The 20,628-nt window shown below is 34.1% G+C and overlaps 1 protein-coding gene across 5 annotated transcripts in view; it reads left to right on the top strand.

Moving 5' to 3' along the window:
- Positions 1-3,425: 3,425 nt before the first annotated feature.
- LOC145277652 (vang-like protein 2) overlaps positions 3,426-20,628 on the top strand; it is a 605,707-nt gene continuing 588,504 nt past the window's right edge. For 2 of the 5 annotated variants that reach the window (XM_080129249.1, XM_080129253.1), the window contains exon 1: positions 3,430-3,896. The gene's annotated coding sequence lies outside the window, so the exon portion shown is untranslated. Of the gene's footprint in view, positions 3,897-20,628 lie in introns of all 5 variants that reach the window. The other 3 variants (XM_080129252.1, XM_080129250.1, XR_013868189.1) reach the window with 3 other exon arrangements.

Below are 20,628 nucleotides of genomic sequence, written 5' to 3' on the forward strand. Positions count from 1 at the left end.
CCTCTGCATTCCATGTTTAAAAAGGATGTGTCCTCTATAGTATCAGATCTGACCGAATGGTTAATTGTAGGCATAGACCGATTCATACCATCTAAAAAATTCCAACAAAAACCTAACAGCCAGCCATGGATATCCCCAGAATGTGCTGCTGCTATCGCACACAGAAAGCACTTTTTTCATAACTACCAACGTAATAGATGCACTGAGACTAAAGCTGCTTTCAGGAACGCCAGCAACCACTGTAAAAGAGTAATAAAAAATGCAAAAGAGCTATATGCCCAGTCTGTTAAATCCAAAGTAGCTGATCAGCGGCTTGGTTCCCACCAGTTTTGGCAAATAACAAATAGGATCCTGAACAGAAGTGTGCGATCTATCCCAACCATTATCAATGGACCAGAGGTCATCTCGTCAGCTTCAGACAAGGCCAAACTATTTGCAAAGAACTTTGCAGCTAATTCTACCCTATGTGACGAAGGCCATCAACTCCCCATATTTCCTCCTATAACACAGAACATGCTAGGTAACATACAAATATCTGTGCATGAGGTCGCCAAGTTAATCAAGAACTTTGATTCCAGTAAAGCAACTAGCCCTGACGGCATCCCAATTATTGTGTTAAAAAGCTTCAATCAGAACTTGCTCCCATACTTACGAAACTGTTTAAGCGCTGCCTTAATGAGAAGTGCTTTCCGACTCCCTGGAAAACCTCATCAGTATGCCCTGTATTTAAGAATTCAGGTGATAAGTCATCTCCCTCTCACTACAGACCAATAAGTCTCCTGTGTGTTATGAGTAAGTTGCTGGAATCCATATTAAATAGAGAAATAGTCAACCACCTCAGCAGAAATAAGCTTCTTAGTGACACACAATATGGTTTCCGTTCTGCAAGATCTACCGCAGATGTGCTAACGGTTATATCTCGCAGGATTAGTGAATCTCTTGACAAAGGCTTCTTTTCTAGGACAATTGCTTTTGACATATCAAAGGCCTTCAACAAGGTATGGCATAAGGGCCTACTTCACAAGATTTCCAGTTATGGTATAATGGAAATGTTTTCTCAATCATTAAATCATTTCTCTCCGATAGGCTCATAAGAGTAGTGGTTGATGGACAAAAATCAGAGGCCTGCAGTATTAATGTTGGAGTCCCTCAAGGGTCAATCCTGGGCCCAACTCTCTTCCTGATCTACATCAATGATCTCCCTAAACACATACTTAAATCATTCGTTGACATCTATGCTGATGACATGACCATCTACGGCAACACATCAAAGGCTGTAAATGACAAAGTTCTCTCTGATTCTCTCTCCTCTGATCTCGAGCACGTGGTTCAGTGGGGGAAGACGTGGCTGGTTACCTTTAATGCATCTAAAACCAAACTCCTATTATTACATCACCAACGCTATGATCCCCATCTGGCATCAATTGAAATGAATGGCTCTCGTCTAGGAGAAGCCCCGTGTTTTGACAAGCTTCTGGGGTTGTCCTTTACTCCTGATCTGAAATGGAACACATACATCAAGTCTGGTGCCAAGGTCGCTGGAAAGATCGTGGGATCCTTCTACCGCTTCAGAAGATATCTCACTACTGATGCAATTCTCTATCTATATAAAAGCCAAGTACGTCCAAGGATGGAATACTGCTGACATATCTGGGCAGGAGCTGCTAACAACAGCCTATCCTGCCTTGACCGAGTACAAAATAGACTTCGTGGCTTAGAGGAGGATGCCCTTTTCTCTTCTCTGCAACCTCAGAAGAGACATTGCGAGCCTACCCTTGTTTTATCGTTATTTCCATGGCAGGTGTTCATCTGAACTCCAATCTCTGGTTCCCCCTCGCCAATCTTTCACGAAAAACACCCATCTAGCTGAATTCACTGTCAATAATTTTCCCCACTCTTTATCTGTGCCTAAATCAAAACGTAGATTCCATGAACATAGCTTCTTTCTGAGAAGTGCACGCCTGTGGAACTCTCTTCCGTCTGCCTGCTTCCCACCTGACTACAATCTGGATGTCTTCAAGTCCAACGTAAACAAATTCCTAATGAACCACCCCCTTAAGTAAACACTTCATTAAATCTCCACACTAACGTACTGTACTTGCAATAACCCTTATCCCGGAGTGGCTTCCGGGCCTTGATAAGTGGTGACCACCGTGTAAAAAAAAAAAAAGAGAGAGAAAATTGGGTCAAAAATGGATGGTAACGTTCAATGCTGCCAAGACTAAGCTCGTTTTCTTTAATAGTTATTAGAAACCTTATCAACCACTAATAGCTATGATTACAGATACATTACTTGAAAGTACTTTGTTCAAACTCCTTGGCATTACGTTCACAGGGAACATTAATTGGAACAGATACATCGAGAGCATTGCCAGGGTTGCTGCAAGGAAGGTGGGCTCTCTCTACCATGCTAGGAAGTTACTTACATCTGAAAGTATCCTGTACCTCTACAAGGTTACCATTCACTTATGTGTGGAGTATTATTGTCACATTTGGGCTGTTGCATCTGCTACTAGTCTCTCACACCTGGACAGGGTTCCAAAGAGATTCGCTAATCTGATAGGTCCTGAACTGTCATCTACGCTTCAACCTCTGTCCCATCGATGAAATGTTGCATCCCTCTGCATGTTTTACACATATTTTAATAGTGGATGCTCCGAACTGCAAGCCCTTATACCCCCCTCAACGTAAATACCCCTGACAAACAGCAAAGTCCTACCCCTGAGGGGTAGGACTTTGCTCACAACAGAAATCCCTAGGTGTAAGAAAACCTACTCCTTTCCAAGAACTGCTAGACTTTGGAATTCCCTACGGGTTTCTGCTTTCCCCACTGTATTGACATGCAGAACTTCAAGTGTAATGTGAACAGACATCTTGCTGCTCAACTCCCAACATAATAACCCTTATTTCCCTGATAGTAGCCCCTCTACTTCAAAGTGGCACTGTGCCTTGTTTGGGGTGAAAATGTAAGAATAAAAAAAAGAGTATAAAAATTTCGAAACATGTCATTTTCCCGTGGGTTCGCCTCTGGCGACGGACAATAAACCTATTTCTCCTTTCGAAGAGAAGGTGATAAAGCCTGGGGTGAGATGTCCTCCTGAGAAGAAACTGAAAAATCCCAGCCTGAAGGCTAGGCTCAACAGTGTTTGTGTCACGCGTAATAGTTGTACTTACTACTTCGCGTGTATATTTGCAGAGAAATCGCATTTTTTTTTTTTTTTTTTTTTTTTTAGTATACAGTTAAATGTAAATGTGTAGTACAACATACTATACGATATTAAATTCTATAATAACAATATCCATTAGTTGAAGACTTAAATTAAAAGTTAGGCGAATACTTCACCCTATATCCTCCTTCGCCCCAAAACACCCTTATTTTTTTTTTCTTTCAAGAGGTCGGTGCGCGTTCGTCTTCGTACGCTGTTCGTGTGTTCGACGGCGTGTGTGCAGAGGGAGGTTACCGCTAGCAACGGCTGTTGGAACAGCTGGTCCTCACTTTCCAATATGTCTGTGCGCTGAACGGACAAACCTACCGACTCTATACCAACGGACAAAAAAAAAAACCTTTTCCTTTGGTGGACGGACTAACTGGTCACTATATTTTAACGACGGCTTTTATTTTGCATTATCTTCAAGGTCTTAAGAAAAAATATTCACACGTATAATGTGACAAGGAGTACTTAAAAAAATATAACTCTAAAGTAAATTAATCGTGGATTTGAAGTATTTGTAATTTAAAAATAATTTCTTGAATGGTGAAATCCCCCCCCTCCAAAAAAAAAAAAAAAAAAGCAACCCAAGGTGCGTGTGTGGAGTACGATAGGAGAAAAAGTCACAACGTTATTTTTCACGGGACTGCAATTATCAAAACACAAGGCTAGTATCTATTTGTAAAGGTAAGTGTGCCGGTTTCGAATGCGATCAGCTCGACTTATTGATTTTTTGCTACTTACGCAAAATACGGACCGTGCTATTTTTTTTATTTTTTTTTTTTATAGATAAGTTTCAAGTTTTACGGTATCTTATTAAATTATTAGGTGAAATGTATGGTTACAAAACGCCCGGTACTTATGCACTTTTGAAAGATGAAATAACGTTATTATTTAGAAAGCCATTCTTAATATGAGGAGGGTGTTTTGTAATTATTCTGTACTTTCACCTAAAAATTCAATAAATAAAATAACATGATATTGTAAAACTTGAATTTAACTTGAAAATACTATTAAAAAAAATACCACGGTAACAGAAGTGCATAAGCACCAAATGCCCTCCCCCTCCCCTTGTGAAAAATGATTTTCTAAATGTTATTTCAGCACGGCCCGTATTCTGTACCAATTTTTCTTTTATTGAAGAAATACTTAGCACTTAAAAACTTTTGATGACACTTTAAGACGGGACTGTTTTGTGTCTATCATTTTGTGGTTAGCCTTCAAGTTTAGTCACCCTGTATTTCTAGGCGGAGAGCGGTCAAAGCAAAATAAAATTGATAACCCATTCTTTATGTTCGTTTGCTCCTTGTAAAAAAATAAAATTTGTAAAAAATATAAAAAATACAAAAACCAACAAAAAAAAAAAACGCGTTTGATCTTGCAGTCGACTGTTCTGCACGGAGCCTTTGTAAACACAGGGTGACTAAACTTGAAGAAAACTGGTAATTTGCTATTACTGGACATGAGCGACGTGTTTGTGGTGTTCAAAAATGCCAAATACTCTGCATTCAGTCCGCTTACAAAGGGGGTAAATTAACCAATTATGGTTTTATTTTGGTATTATTATACAAACACCGTGACAGCGTTAGGGTTTAGGGTTGGGTTAGGGGTTAGGGTTAGGGGTTAGGGGTAGGGTTAATTCGCTGTCACGGTGTTTGTATAGTTTTACCTTTATTTTTTACTTAGTTTTTAATTTTAATTACAATTTCGAATAAGTTTAAAATATTAGTTTTTTTTTTTATCTTCAAAATGTGTTACTGTTATTCTAACTTAAGCGGGCTGAATATGACGAGGCCGAATGTGGAGTATGGACATTTTTTGAACATCACAAGTACAATCATGTCATAAATTAGTAATTACCTATAAAAAAAAATGTCTGGTCGGAGCCATCGCGATTCTCCGAGGAGAACGTATCGGGCGACCGTTATCCATCCTGATTTTGACGATAACCTCTCCCGGAACAGATTCTACACGCTGATCCTCCATAGCAACAAAATTTGACACGTCGATCGGGAAAAACAGATACACTGAAGGAGTGTTCTCTGTTCTAGTAGGGTACGAAAATAGTCGAGAATACTCCTCAGCCCTTCCCAGTAGGTGTGCCTTAGGTTATCAGCAATAAATCCATCCCCTCTTTCCGAAGGACGTAATGCTTTGGAGTATTGACTACTGAGAACTGAATGCAGATGATACTCCATTCCGATGGCCAGATTGAATTATTTATTTATTATTTTATTTATATATAATCGCTCCAGCTTCCAAATTAAGGATTTGTTTCTTAATTTTTAAAGGTAGATCTAGCCTTATTTATGCTTTTTTTTTTTTTAATTTTCTTCCTTTGAAGATTGTAATGCTGGGTATGGGGCAGCCAGACCAGCTGCCAACATTGCCCCGCTTTTTATTGAAACCAACCAAGAGCTCTTTTTAGTATCCTCGCCGTTCCCTTAAGTGCAATTGTCTGGATTTTAGAGACGGGAGTTATTCTTAAAATTACGAGCATCATTTTTTGTCGTTTTTAAAGAGACTATAAATTAACAAAAACTGTTTTATAAAACTGCGTTAAACTATGATTCTGTTCCTATTTACAAGGGACAGAGTTAGACACCAGGGTCGTTTTTTAACGTGGAGAAAAGGTACAAAAATAAAAATTGTCTCAGTCGTGAAGGATTTCTCCTCCACTGACAGAGAACAAGAAATTGAAGTGCAGAAATGCAGTCACTGCAGCGAAGAACAGATACTACACCGTGATCTTGTCCCGAAGTGTAGTATTTCGGAGAAATTCTTTCTGACTGTTAAAGTTTTTAAAATGTTCTTTGTCATAAGATTAACCAAGATTAGAACAAACATGTTCAGGTTGATTTACAAAGTCATTTTTTTTATATAAACTTTATTTGTATAAACTTGATTGTCATGGATTACAAAATCAGTTGAACTGAACCAGTTTTGAATTTAAACTTAGAAGTTATAACAACTTTTTCAACATAAATTCTTAAACCAAAAGACAAAAACAGTTTCCCGCCTTGTGTAAACACGGGTCAGTTGTGGAGGTGGGCCATCCATTTGGGGGGGGGGGGGCTTTTTTTTTCTTTCCATGAAATTAATTTTTAAAGGTGAATTGATTTTTGTTATCCTAAAAACAAAGCTTTTTTTAAAATCTTTTGTTTAAAAAAAAAACCAACAAACAAAACAATTTCTTGTGCGTTCCGCCAGAATCACAACGAAACCTAACTTTAACTTAAAAAAGAAAAAAAAATTAAAAGAATAAATATTACTTTTGAGATGCAGACGTATTAAGTTCCACTAGAAGGTACCAAGAAATCGGAGATTACAACGGCCGAAATGTTGTGCATGCATAACCTAGCTGAGAATAATAGTTCGAATAATTCATATTATTAAAAAGGTTTTTTTTTTAAATTCTAATCATAATTAAAATTCCGATATGACGATCATTAATTTAATAACTTAGTGACATCAAACTTCCAATTTAATCTGATTAGCAGTTTTGTCTACACGGCGTTGCCCAGAAGTTATTTTACCTTTCTTCAGTGTCGCTTTTGTGTTAAATTATTTGTTTAATATAGACATTTAATAGTTATCTTGAGCTTTTCAGCTTTAAAAATGGCTGCTGTTACTTTACCCAATTTGTTTTACTTTTTATATCAAATTGATTCAACTCATAATTTAATGAGTGCTTCTACGGAATTTGAACAGAACCAAACCTAAAACTTAGATTAGGGTTAAAGTTCGATTCAAATTCTATATAATTTTGTGACCGACGACCGAATACTAATCGTAATAATGAGGTTAAATTATCACGGCATTGTTTGGCAATTAAATTATTTGGGTTTGTATTACTGTACACATAGATTCGAAAAAGTTGTCAAAAAACAAATATATAACAAATAAATATTATCAAAGGCAAGATAAGTTACTTTTCTACAAAACAGGATACATTTTTTGTGTTTTTATTCAATGTAACATGTTTATTTAGCTCGAAAAACATAGTGTTTACGGATGTATTCGAAAATTCAAAATGGCGCCCGAGTCCCCCGACACTCTCTTTAACATGGTAAGTTTGGGAAAAGGTGTTATAAATAATAAACTAGACAAAATACTATTAAAAAAACACCGAATATGTCAACTTATGTCACGGTAACATATATTGAGCGAATTTCTAACAGTATTTTGTCTAGTTTATTATTTATAACATCTTTTCCTGAACTTACCGTGTTAAAGAGAGAGTTGGGCGCCATCTTGAATTTTCGAATACATCGGTAAACACTGTATGGTTTTCGAGCTGAATAAACATGTTACATTGAATAAAAACACGAAAAATATATCCAGTTAGGTAGAAAAGTAACTTATCTTGCCTTTGATAACATTTATTTGTTATATATTTGTTTGACAACTTTTTTGAATCTATGTGTACAAACCCAATTATTTTAATTGATCCAAATTGTTATAAAACTAATCTTAAGTTAATGTTTTAATCTAAAAAAGTTAAGTTGAGAATCTTGAGGCTAGAAATAATTTAAGATAGTTTAAATGCTTCAAAATTCCTTTCAAATGTCGGAGGGTCTTGAATTTGATATTTTTTGGTGTTTATGTCACCATGCTATTTTTTTTTTTTTTTTTTTTTTAATAGTATTTTCAGTATTTAAGTTATATTCAAGTTTTACAATACTTTTTTTTTTTATTAAATTGTTAGGTGAAAGTACAAAATAGTTTGAATGGTTTCTAAATGTTATTTCAGTACGGTAACAAGTAATAAGTGCATAAGAATCTTTTTTTTTTAATGGACTAACATGTTGACGAATAAACTGAATAGCATTCTGGTAGATTTAATTTGATAATTGTCTTAAGTTATTTTATATTTTACGCAATTGCATTTTTGATGTCTAAATATTCGATTAATAGTAAATAATTCGTTGTGTACTTATCAGGTATATCGACGCGAGTATTGCACATTTTTATAGAAAACAGAATAAATTAAAAGTTGAAATTTTCGACATCACATTTTTTTAATATCTTTCTTTCTATCACTTTACTACACATGCTGTTTTTAAAGATCAGTTTATCTTTGGATGTTTTAACTTCATTAAACATTAATTTTCTGTCATCCCGTTGTTCGTTGTATATATTGTAAATAAATGAAAATACCCGACCCATCGTGTTGAAATTTGATGCTAGCATTAAACAAATAAAAATAAATTTCTTCATAAATTAATTGCCCAGCTGTTATGAAAAGCAAAATTACTGCAAGCGATTGAAAAATTTTTTTTTTTTCCCCAGTATTATAACTCGCTTATATATATACTAACATGGGTGCCCGGCGTTGCTCGGGTATTTGGAGGTGTATGTTGAACAAAAAAAAAAAAGCGGTAATTGTTTTTTTTTTGTTTTTTTTTTACTTTGACCCCTATTATGACCCCTTAAAATTGTTTTGGGCTCAATTCAAGTTATTAAGTTAGATCCATGTCCAACGAACCTATATCTAAAATTTCAAGTGCGCAGACCCAAAATTGTCGGAGGAGTTTGGTAGAGTTCTCAAAGGTCAAATCGTTGAACTTTGACCCCTTAATCGCCAAATTTCTGGCCGAAAACCGATCACATCGATTTTCCCAAATCTCTCAGTACCCTGTATATCAAATTTCGAGTCTAGACTAAAAATTGACAGTTATTTCTTAGAACTGCACGCTTGTGGAACTCTGTTCCATCTGCCTGCTTCCCACCTGACTACAACGTGGATGTCTTCAAGTCCAACGTTAACAAATTCCTAATGAACCACCCCCTTAACTAAACACTTCATCAAATCTCCACACTAACGTAATGTACTTGCAATAACCCTCATCCCTGAGTGGCTTCCAGGCCTTAATAAGTGGTGACCACTGTCTAAAAAAAAAAAAAAAAAAAAAAAAAAATTAAATCGCACACATTTAAAGTAAATGTATAACCCCCCCTCTCCAAAAAAAAAACCGGCCCGTTATAAAACAAAGTATAAAGAAAAAAGCCGCTCTGAAATTGAAAAAAAAACAAAAACAACGGTACCTGTACATTTTTTTTTTTTTTTTCATGGTTTGTTTTTGGGAGGGAGATAGTGGCGTATTAATGTGCGCATAGGTAAATGTAAGATTATCAGTATTTCATTTTCTGTTTATGAGCGATTATAATAGTTTGTATTTGGTTTACTTTTTTTTTTTTTTTAAACGATTGCCACAATATTTGAAAAGTTCTGGGGCGTTAGTTTATGTATTAAGATGTAGATTCCAGGATAAATCAAATTGTCAGCTCTCCGTCAATGAGAATAGGCGAAATTTGAGAAGGAAGAATTATTTTTGAATCGGGAAATGGAATGTTATGTTTGAGTTTATAATCCAGTTACGAAGAGTGCAAGCACAATATCTGTAGAATGTGTATATTTCCTCACAGTGTTGACTGGGTGCGATAGGAGGACTTAATATTTAGTGGGAAAATACGAACTACTTCCTCTAAAAATGGTGCTATTATGATCGTGTTACTCCTAGGATGAAATGTAAGATTTTATAATAACGACTAAATGTGTCTAAAATGTCGTTCTAAAGTTACATAAGGTAGTGGCCCATATTCTAGACAGAATAAATTTGTATGTTGTATCTATTGTTACAAAACTATGGTACTTTGGTCCAGAGGAGAATTTCTGCAATTTTTTTTTTTTTTTATATATATATGTGTGTGTGTGTACGTGTGAAGATGAGTATCATTGATTTTTATTTTAGCCTGATCTCTTAAGTTTGTGGTAATTGATTAGGTTAATTCTAATATAGTATGTTCTTGGTTGATTAGTATTTCATTCACATAATATGAAATGGCTTTCGACATTACCAAACTTTTTTTTTTAAACCATATTTTAGTTTAAAAAAGAAAAGAAAAGAAAAAAAAAATTAAAACGACAAGTCATACTAAATTTCATTGTACAAGTAAAACGCTGCAATAAAAGATCTCATAGAAAAATATAGCTGTCATCTTCATTATCCAATCAAGAACGAGGACAGCTAAAATATAATTCAAGTTGATATATTTTTTTAGAATTATTTCCATAAAATTTCACTTTAAATAATTTACGTGACTAAAATAAAAATTCAGTAACCATGCTATTTTAGATATAAATAAATACATGAGTAAACACTTAATAACTTTAGCAGGTCTAAAAATATTCCAGAATGGGTTAATTCTCTCCCGCTGCAAGAACTTAGACACTAGGGTCGGACAGTGAGATTGAGAAGTCAGTGCCCTCGAGGAGGGCATTCTGATCTGCAAAAAGTGCCTGGGCAATCCTGTTGGCCTTCTCCGGTAAGGGCGCCGCAGGCAATTAGCAATAAACTAACCCCTTCTCAAAGATTGAAGGTAAACCCTGGGAGGTTGGACCTAGAACTGCACAGAACTAAACTCCCACCGCAAAATCAACAAGAACAGGATCATTACAGGAATGGTTTCATCTGTGTTGATTTAGGGGGCCCAGTATAAAAATCTCTAGTCAAGTTAATTTGAATTACAACGAGAAATATTTTAACTTCGTCAAACGGGAAAGGAGATTAAAGATTAAAATTTTTTAAATTGATTCAGTTAAAATATATCCCCTTTCTAAAGCATTCGATGTTAAGAAATGTTTTTTCCTTACTGATTGATGATCTAATTTTGTTCGTTTTGCTGATGTTATTTTCTACAATTTAGATATTTAAAAAAATTTTTTTTTTTTTTTTTAGATGACAAAAATGAACGAACTATCAATCATGATTGTACAATAGTTGATAATTTTGTTATATTGAAGTTTTTAGCTTTAATATGGCTCCTATTGGAACGTCTTAACCAAATAAGTTGTATATATTATTGAATTGGAATTCATTGAGATGAGTATTATTTATGAATTTTTATTTATTGCGGTCTATTATCCTCATCTTTTCTTAGTTGTTTCACAACGTTTCGCCCTTCGGGGCCCGTGGCGCAGTTGCTAAAGACGTTGAATCTCTAGGTGAGAATTGTCTGAAGATAGCGGTTTCAATCCTACCCAAAGCCAAGCCGGCCAGAGGCTTACTTGGCTAACAACGTGGTGAGACGACAACAACTATGGAAGGCAGTAATTGCAGTAAATGCAGTCAGGAGATTCAGAGTTCCTATCTGTCGCGGTTACTACCTGACGAAGGCCAGAGGAATAGTTGGCCGAAACGTTGTGAAAAAACTAAGAAAAGATGAGGATAATAGTCCGCAATAAATAAAAATTAATAAGTTGTAGTTTTATAACACTTTGGTTCAATTAATAATTTAATAACCAAACAATTCTGTAATAATATAATAATGATTACAATACCGTTTCATTAAATTATTAATTGAACTTGGAACGAAGTGTTAAAACTAGATCGATAGTTTCAATCTTAAAGCTAAAAAAACTTCAAGATAACCATGATTATATATCTGTCCTGGGTGATTTTTAACTGCCATATTTAAAAAAAAAAAAAAAGTTTTTAATATTTATTTTTTTTTTGGGGGGGGGGGGTTAAGCTTATAAAGAAATTCTGAAGTATCAGTATAAATATTTATTTAAAAATTAAAAGTTGTGAATTTTTTATTAAAGTGTATGAAAGAGATTTAAAATATTGGGTTTGTATTACTACACATAGATTCGAAAAAGTTGTCAAAAAACAGGTTTGTATTACTGTACACATAGATTCGAAAAAGTTGTCAAAAAACAAATATATAACAAATAAATGTTATCAAAGGCAAGATAAGTTACTTTTCTACCAAACTGGATATATTTTTCGTGTTTTTATTCAATGTAACATGTTTATTCAGCTCGAAAAGCATACAGTGTTTACCGATGTATTGGAACATTCAAGATGGCGTCTGATTCTCTCTTTAACACGGTAAGTGTGGGAAAAGATGTTATAAATAAAAAACCGGATAAAATACTGTTAAAAACTCGCTCAATATATGTTACCGTGACATAGGTTGACATATATTCGGCGGGTTTTTAATAGTATTTTGTATAGTTTTTTTTATTTATAACACCTTTTTCCAAACTTACGGTGTTAAAGAGGGTGTGAGACGCCATCTTGAATTTTCGAATACATCGGTAAACACTGTATGTTTTTCGAGCTGAATAAATATGTTACATTGAATAAAAACGCAAAAAATATATCCAGTTTGGTAGAAAAGTAACTTATCTTGCCTTTGATAACATTTATTTGTTATATATTTGTTTATTGACAACTTTTTCGAATCTATGTGTACAGTGATACAAACCCAAAATATTTTACGTACACTAAATCTCTCTTTTCTTTGTTCGAAAACGTTTGCAAAATAAACTTAACGGAATAAATTATGAAGTTGCTTTGCAGGTAGAAATGTAAATGTGAGGTTCGTTGATTTTAAATAAAACACATTGTACCACTTTGACATGACGTCTCTTTTGTTCCTGTCCAGTATCCCATTATTACATAGGGCTGTGACTGCATCCTCCCCACAATCAACTAATTTAGAGGCAAGTAAATAAGGACATCTCGGTTCGAATGGTATTTTTTTCTGCTTAGGGCTCTCATCCTCTCATCCATTACCTCTTCCTTATGGCTGTGGGGTTACTACCTGTTGTCCGCGGCGCGCCCACATTCTTGAATGAATGCTGACGTGATTTACCCTGGTCATTTCTGTTCCCAATTCAATTTAAAGTGCCTTCTTCCACTTATACAGCTGACCCCCCCCCCCCACATAAAACAAAACGATACTGCATATAATTTTGCCCTCGTGGAGAGGCAAACAAGTAAATTACATCTGTACACGCTATATTATTGAAGTGAGGAGTTTTAGGTATTGTCGATTAATAATCGATGATTATCAATCGGATTTTTTAATTTTTTTTTTTTTGAAGTTCAGTTGGTTATTGGTAATAATTCCTATTTATCTCCCCACGAGGGCAGTTAATGTGCATAAAATCCAGTTCCCCAAAAGAGGCATTCTGGATTGGGATAAAAGTTCTCACTTTAGTTAGGATTTCTCCTTCACTAACTAAGGGCAGGAGGACAGACAAAGCGTATCGGAACATATACTACACTTTTCTGAAATTTAACTTGAAGATAGGATCAAAGGTTTTTTTTTTTTTTTTTTTTAGTGTTTTCTTGTGACCTTCGTACGGGTTTGTGCTCGGTCAGGGTTGAAAGAGAAATCTTAGACTGGGATAAATCTTATGTCCCAATACTCTTTTTGAGCAACTGGATTTTTGTCCTTTCGGGAGTTAAATAGAAACTGAAATGTTAATTTGGAACAAAAAATTTGTCAATTTAAAGCAAATCCCTTTGAAAGTTTGACAAATAAACTAGCATAACCAAGGAGGGGATAAAAGCTGCACTATCGCGGTTTCTTTTAGCAGGCACAATATTAGCTTTTCCCACCAAAAAGAGCAACAGGATATATATATATATATAAGTAGCCCCTTTGCTCTTTTTGGTGGGAAAAGCTTAACATCTAATATTGTGCGTGCTAAAAGCCTCGATATTGCAGTTTTTTGCCCCTCCTAACAAAAGAGAAAATGGGGGGGGTACTTTAATATTGTTTTTGAGTTGTTAATATAGGAAGGAATACATTGCCGTCAGGTATTATTCATTTTTATATTGAAATTAAACATTGCTTAAAAAAAAAAAAAGTTTAAGTAGTGTTTAATTTCAAAAACGTTTTTTTTTTTTTGTAAACACAGTTTTGTGCTCGTTATTCAAACTTGGAAATGCATGACAATTTAGAAAGATCTTGTTTCCTTATTTATTTGCCTCCGTCAGACACAAGATCAGTTTTTAATGTGCAGGAAAATCCACCACTTTAAAAGGGTGTCTCTCTGGATTGAAAAAAAAAATTACCACAGCTTAGAAGGATTCTTCCTTAAATGACGGAGGACATAAAAGATAAATCAGAGGCGCAGTAATGCCCGGGGTCAACTCTTTGATTGTATATCCCAAAGACTCTATTGAAAAATATGAGAATGGGAGATGGTTTGAAATCCCCTTCTTTGCATGCTACTCATCAGAACAGATACCACACTTTGTTCCTAGCCAACCCGTGTCCATTAAGACTCTTCAAATGTTGGCATGTGTATGGATAGGGGGAAAACACTGTTCATTAGCATTTCAACCAAGCCAGGTAAAAAAAAAAATAATAAATAATGAAAAAATCTCGAGGCTATAACGCTGAACAGGTGTAGTAGGATATCAACTTCCAACATTTAAGGGTTGGAGCCCAAAGCATGTGTAAAGGTATCCAAACTTATTACCATTGGAATACATTTTTAAGCAGATTAGAAAATTAGTAGTAGTAAGATTTTCAGAACAACGAAAAGGCCAAAAGTTGATGGGGGGGGGGGGCCTGTGTAACTTGAAATTAATCACCATTCAACCGTGGGAGGGGAATAAGCGTTAGTAGTATGTTTAGGCTAGATCACCGGTCTGTAGGAAATAACAACCATTGAGGACTGTAGTTTGCATAGTCACCCCCTTCCTCCCTTTCCAACTTGCCTTTCATTTTTTATTTAAAAATAAGTAAATAAATAAAATGGGAAAATAAGAAATAAGGCTACATGGCGTTGCCTGGTGACTTGAGTGAGAAAATAAATTTTTATTTTTTAAAGTGTAACATCTTTTAAAACTGCCCCTCCCCCGCTCCTCTCTCCATTTTTAAGAATGTATTTTTAAAATTTTTTATTTTGAAAAGTTCTCTCATTTAACAAATGAATATTTTAGTTGATTAATTTGATAAACTGCTCAGGGTAATACTGAACCCGGATATGTAAATGTATCTTTGGTAACTTATGAGTTTTAGCTGGGCATATATAAGGATAGTACAGTCCTAAAGAAAAAGAGCGACTCGTCAATATGACAGGGCTTTACATTGCGAGGGAAACAGTTGTTTGCGAGTGATTTTTTTTAAAGTGGCAACTAAGAATGATAAAACTTATTTTTTTGGTGATTGTGATTTTTTTTTTTTACCGACAATCTTCAGAAACTCACTAATGAATGAAAAATGTCTTTTCAAGCTTAATTTTTCTTTTTATTAAAACAAGAAAAATCAAATTATTTAAAAAAACAAAAGTTTAATAGAACAATATACTCTTTTCTTTCTTTTTTTTTTTTAACGAAGGCTGTTTAAAAACATCTGAAGAAATTCTAATGTTTATCCCTTCAAATCTATAGATAAAATTCGGTGCATATTTAAAATTACACTTATTTAATAAGAAATTTAGAAAAAAACTTTGATGTAGGTATCGTCATGGAACGAAGATGTCATATTCCAAAAATCACGTGGGTTTGACTAGTAACTTTTCTAATTGGCTAGTAAATGAAAATATTTAGTTGTCAAAGGTCAGCTAAAGATAAATTTGTCCGTAGAGCTCTGTATGATGGTGATGAATATAGGATTTTAAGTTGCTGAAGAGATAAACTAGTTGAAAATGTTAGTAAATGAAATAAAAAAAAAATGTTTGCTCTAGTATTATCTAATTGTTTCTGTTTTTACATGGTCCAAATCTAAGGGTTTTTTTATATTAAAAAAATCTAGATTGTGCTTTGAAACATTAAAAAGACATAGTTGTGTTATCTATTGAAATGAATTTTGTATAAGTCAATCAATGTTTACGTAAAATTGACTTCTGGACCAATAAATAGCACACAAAATGACAAATGTTCTAATTTCCAACAAATTTTGAACAGTCATAATTCGGTGGCTAATTGAGCTATTAAAATTTTGGGTATTTAGCAGAGAAGCTGACAAACGAAAAAAAGGGTAGCAAATTCTAATTATTAACAAATACATGTTATTAAAGACAAGTTACTCTTCTATTTAGCTGGATAAGTTTTTTTTTTTTTTTATCGGAATTTCAAGAATTTATTTGGTTTAAAAAAAAACAAGCAATGTCAAGTTAGCCAATTAAACAAGCAATCACTATGGTCGACAAAAACACGCCGTCTTGGGAGCCTCAATAATAACTCAAAAGTCCCAAAGTAAACAAAATACTTATAGAAATCCATCCAATATCACTGTAACATTTCGTGACACATGCCAGTTTAACTTACCAACTCAACATTGCTTTTTTTTTTTTTTTTCTAATTTTTATTTATTTATTTATTTTTTTTTTACGCAAATAAACCCTAAAAATTCTGTTAAAACATACAAAATTTATCACGGTAAGTAGAAGAGTTACTTATCTTGTCTTTGATAACATTTATTTAATTTTAATTTTTTTTTACCCTCTTTTTCGTTTGTTAGCTTTCTGCTAAATACACCAAAATTTGTTTTTAAAAAAATCTGACTACATTAAAAGATTTTAGATATAATGAGCAATCGATAATTCCCCTACTATTTCACCATCATGATGATGTCGCTTGCACGACAATGGATAAGACTGAACTTCTTGGCCAATACGGTTTAGGTTCAATACTCTACCTTGGATTCCACAACTCACTCCCTCTCAACTTTACCACCATGGTCAGAAACCGCACTTAATCTGATTATCATCCCTTCTGATGTCCTTGTTATCATAAAAACATTTTGACATCTCTAAAGCATTTGTATAACCGTTTCCATCTCTAGCATTCACACACTGTATACTTGGGTTGATAATCATGTCTTTGCACTTGTTTTGTTGACATGCTGAGGAGGCGGTCATTTGTTAGCTGGACAATACTTCCTCTCTCATGATTTGTTTAGGAAGAGGGATGCTGCTGCTGGCCAGGAACGCATCAACTGGGAGAAAACCGGCATATTTAGAATAATAATAAAACAAAAATCAACAAAAATGATGAATTAAACAGACTGTCCGTACAACTCAAAAATAACAAAGTTCTTAGTTTTGAGTATTTATTTGTGGACGGTTATCCTTATCTTCATAGTTGTTTCACCACATTTCGGCCAACTCATCCTCTGGCCTTCTTCAGGTGATTAACCACGATGGGGTGTTAAGTCGGGGCCCATGGTGCTGTGGATAGAGGCGTTAAATCTCTACGGTTCCAGATGAACATTGTCTGCAGTTGGCCAAAACGTGGAGAGACAACAACAACTATGGAAGGCAGTAATTACTGGAGATACAGTTACGAGGCTCGGCATTCCTATCCTATCGTGAAGAAGGTCAGAGGATGAGTTGGCTGAAACATAGTGAAACAACAACTATGAAGATAAGTTTTTTGTGTTTACGGTAATACATTTGTATTTATAGAAACTTTTTTTTTTTTTTCAGAAGCAAATCTCTGCTTTCTAGATGCTGAGAATTATTTAATTTGCAACTTAACTTAGTGGACCTCAATGTAAAATGATTTTTTAATCCGTGTTTAGAAAAATGAAACGTATTCATATATCGAAAAAAAAGAAAAAAAAAAAAACATTGTCTGTGCAGGAGAGGTGAAAATCACAGCACCTAACTTTTACTGTTAGTGACTTCTCTACACAATTGGTCTTAACTGCTATCTTCGTTTTGCGCACCATACTTATATACTTCGGCAAGGTCATTTAGCATTGCCCACACAAATATTTTCATAATAGCCATTATGCATTTTGGTTGATAGTTGGCTATTGTAATTTATCCTTCAGGGAGTAGTCAGCCACATCAATAACTTTAGCATTAATATTTGGTTTTCCCAATTCTTGGTTGATATTTCTGTCACTCATATCTGACTATAACTGACCTTTCCTTGTATTGCAACTACAATATCCATTCTTAGCTTCTACTCAACCTAAAGTACTATTCTTTGTTTTAATTCTTTGTTCAACGAGTGTGAAATAATAATTCTTTGATTATTTGGTACATTCTCCCATTATATGTTAGCGCCTTTAATCACCTTAAAATCTTTATAAGCCCCTGATACATTGTCACATGTAGTTCTAATCTTATCCCTTTCTATGGTAATAAAAAAAAAAAAAAAAAATGATCTGCTGAGCTAAGCCCGGTTCTAACAAATGACAAACTTTCCCTGATAGCTGGAAAGTTGCCTCGACGGTACCAGTTTTCAAGAACTCTGAAAGAATTGGCCTTCAAAATTATCATCCTGTAAGTGTCCCTAGCTCTTCACAAAAATCTTTGAATCATTAATAAATCGAGCGATAGTCTGGCAACTTGAAAATGCTAAACTTCTCTTTGACTAAGATTATAAATTTAAGCAACACCGTTCTATTGCGGATATCCTAATGCTCATCTCTGAATGCATATACTATACACTGGATAATGCAGGTGAAACTATGGCTATAGCGCTTGATATATTTGAAGCCTGACAATGTCTGGCATGAAGGTCTTAAGAAAATTAATTTGTTTGGTATTACAGAATGAACATTTAATATAATCAGATTCTTTTTAACTAAAAGAAATATCCCGGGTGTCATTGATCGCTGTACAGCTAAACCTCGCATTAGTGCGTGTGCCCCATGGATCGATCCTTGGACCATTGTTATTCCTGCAATCATATCTGTAGAGACACCACATTCTACTCTCTACATCAGGGTAAATTGAACGCATGCATATCTAAGACACTGGCCGAATCCTTAGAAAATGAATCCAGCCTCTAGTGAAGTGGATGGTTAAATGTAATGCTACGAAGACAAAGCTCCTTTCCTTTAACAATTATAAGAAACATTATCAACCGTCGATTGCCGTTGCTGAAAATTTAATAGTTTCCTTTGTTCTTTCAGGTCTTTCCCTATTCTCCTCGTCCCCCCCTCTCTCTCTCTCTTTATAGTCTCTTTTCCATTAATGGGTTAAACTTCTGATCTTAAAAATGATGGATCAGGTTACCTGACATATTAGAATCTGACATTAATTGAATATAGAATTTAAAAGGATTAAAGTATGTTAATCAAATGATTAAAACCTGTTTGATTTATATCTATAGCCTTGAAAGATTAACTTGTCAAGTATGAAAAAAATATTACTGCAATATGGTTAAATTAAAAAAAAAATTGACGTTTTTATGTCATCTTATTCTGTCAATATATTAACAATGGTGACGAATACACACTTTGTTATAGTACCCATTAAGATCATTTTATTCTTTTCTATTCAAAGAATTGATTTGCAAAAACAAAAAAAAAATAAATAAATAAAAATTCCATTATAAAACTTGAAATGAAAAAAGCAAAAAAATAATCAATATTTTTCCAAATCATCTTTCATTTTTATTTAGAAAATAAAATACTTTCCAACATAATCTAAAAAAAAAAGTACATATTGAAGTAATTATTTACATCCTTTATCTTCAGACTAATGTTCTCCATATTTATGTTTTGAACGATGTACTCTCTGGTCTTCATCAGATGTATTGTTTATTTGTGGGGATGTTTTTTGTTTTTTTTAATCAGTTTGTTGAATTTAGTACACAAAAAAAAACTTATATTCAGCAGCAATAATATTTAAATACATCAATAATACACATGATAAATATTAGATGTAAAAGTGAGATACGTCCTAACATGAAATACTGTTGCAACATTTGAAGAGGTGCCGCTCAGAGCTCTTTCTTGCTGTGACATTTTTAACCCTACTTCACAATATATTAAGGGGGGAATGATTTGTTCTCTACATTCTTTTCACACAACATATTGCTATTCTCTACTCTTATTTCCATGAAAAGAGTTTGTGCTCCAATCTCTAGTTCATCTCTGTAAAACTTTCACAGCAAGAACTCGTCTTCTTATCCCCATTAAATATTGATTTTGTAGGGTGAAAGTTACTGGTTTGTTTAAATCCGCATAGTTCTATAAATTTTATTGTTGTGTCGTTTTGTAACTTATGGCAAACAAGTGAATCCTACGGTGTTAATATCTAACCTGGATGTAAATAAGTACTAACATTTCAACTACATTGATTTGTTGAAGAATGCTCAGAACCATTGGCCTAATGCCAGATTAGTATAGATGCAAAATATGAACATAAAGTCACAGAGTAGATGTGTGAAATAACATATTTGAAAGTTAAGTGATAGAATATATATGTATACAACCATATATATATATATATATATATATATATATATACACACACACACACACACACAACCATATATATGTATACAACCAGGCATATTGACCATCGAATGTTTTGTTATTTGGATCTAAGGATGACAAAATTTGCAGACAAATGCATGAATATTTGAAGTGTGTGTGTGTGGGGGGGGGTACTTCTTAAGGTGTGCATAAATGCATAAATGCTGCACTATGCAAGTACACCGTTGAAGTTTACTCTTCTGCAATGTCTAGGTTTGATCTTCCTCTGAGGTGATTAGAATTAAACTTGTTTTTAAGACTTACATTACACATCCGTTGTATGATTTTTCATATCAATTCTATCCATGCAACGCATGTCCTCAACTGTTACTGGCTAAGTTTTATTTTCATACGTCACACCCAGTAAACATGTCTGATATCCTTT

This window comes from Euprymna scolopes, chromosome 6, assembly GCF_053919585.1.
Source record: "Euprymna scolopes isolate OS-2025 chromosome 6, ASM5391958v1, whole genome shotgun sequence".
Taxonomy (NCBI): Eukaryota; Metazoa; Mollusca; class Cephalopoda; order Sepiida; family Sepiolidae; genus Euprymna; species Euprymna scolopes.